Source organism: Leuciscus leuciscus, assembly GCF_965113295.1.
Source record: "Leuciscus leuciscus genome assembly, chromosome: 11".
In the NCBI taxonomy this organism is placed as follows: Eukaryota; Metazoa; Chordata; class Actinopteri; order Cypriniformes; family Leuciscidae; genus Leuciscus; species Leuciscus leuciscus.
Genome location: NC_138735.1, coordinates 11630875 through 11632772, shown reverse-complemented (window position 1 = coordinate 11632772; position 1898 = coordinate 11630875).

Below are 1898 nucleotides of genomic sequence, written 5' to 3'. Positions count from 1 at the left end.
GTGTCCCTCATGACATCAAAAGACAGAGACAGAGATGGAGAATGTGTCGCTATGTGTGTATGTGTGTGTTTGATGGCACTTGAAGTCGGGTTCTTTCCCCGCGTCCCCATTTCCTGAGGGCTCGGACTCAGAGAGTTGTCACCTTGGAGTATTCCGGGGCCTGTGAAGCGCTCCAGTCCTCTGTGAGAATGTCACGTCCCGCCCAGGGCAGTTTTGACAAACAGAGTATATATTGATACATGATAAAGTATGCTAGAAATCACCCCACTGCTAAAGGCTACTATAGTTTTAATATCATCATTTGAATTAACAAGCATTCTGTGCAGGAATAATGAGTCTTCATTATTCAAAACATCATCCTTAGCCGCAGAGCTCTCGGGCTATTACGGCATGAGAACTTAATGAAGAGAAGATAAAGAAGGGTTGAGATAAAAGTTTCAATGGCCTCACTCAGTAACCAGAATTAAATTTTAATGCAGGGTGGGAGGTGATGGATGGGCAGACTGGAGCCGATGCCTTCTGAGGTGGAGGACATCTGATGACCACATACAGGAGCTGACATATGGATCCTGCCTATGCCAGCCTCTAGAATTGGGTTTAACGATCGAATGGCATGACCTGACAAAGTGCGAAGAGATTAATGTCTAAAAACCTTCTATGTCTACCAACTCGTGGACATCCAGATTAAGGATTGGTTGAATGAAAATTAAAAAATCTTCAAATTAAAAGTTCCTCTGCACTCCAAAAAAACTTCAGGCCTAAATTTAAGATTGATGTATTTAAATTGCATACAATTTCCATCCATTTAGAAATTTTACAGTTTTAACATAACACTTAATGTTGTGCAAATTTGTCAGTCATACTGTAGGCTGCATAAAAGAAACAGGTAAGATGTCTGTACAAAAAAAAAAAAAAAAATCTGGCATAGTTTTTTATCAACTATTTTAACCTATTTGATTTTATAAAAAAAAAAAAAGTATTTATTTTTAAATCTGTAAAATCACATATTTTACTTTGTTGCAGCACCATTCTTCACAGGTTGTCAGTAACGCTGTTTAGTTCCTGTCTCTATGAAGCCCCTCCTTCCGAAAAAAACAAAGTCTGCTTTGATTGGTCGGCTGGATTAGCGTGTTGTGATTGGTCAAGCATGTTTCGGAAATGTCACGTCCCTTACCATAACTGCCTTAGATCCGGGGTGGAAAATACTTGTCACGCTCTCCAGTCACTTCACCATCACACTACATTTCCCATAATCCCTCCTGGCTCACACCTGGACAGGTCATCCACACCTGCCATCATTCACTCTCATCAGCTCCACTTAAGCAGTCAATCTCCTCATCACAGTTGTCTTGTCTCGTTGTTGTATACATGCTTCAACTTACCAGACCCCTTACCTGTTGGACTATCTGCAGCCTGACGCTACATAAAAGCAGTTTTGTGGGGTAACATGCAAAATATTAATAATAAAAAAAAATCTGCCACTGCGTCATGTATATGAGATTTATATAGATGAAAACTCCACTCATAGTCATCTAATGTAGTCTACATCATAGTTTAATGGATATGTTCTAACAGGAAAGAGGCTTAAAAAAAATAAAATAATAATAATAATAATAATAATAATAACTCACAAAAGGAACCCAACTCACAAATCACTTGTGTGTGTATGTTTGAGTGTGTTTTCTCCCAGGGGCTTTAAACTCGAGTGTGTTTGCCTGCTGAAGCATTGTGATGCCTGCTGGAGGACATCTCTGTGAATGGAGACATCTGATGAATGAATGGGTCTGGTGACCGATCTACACTCTGCTGGCATATAGCACGTGGTCTGAGTGAGAGAGAATCAACTATATACATCTCCGACTCTAAGACAACATAGAAGCCCTCTAGCATGCAGATGC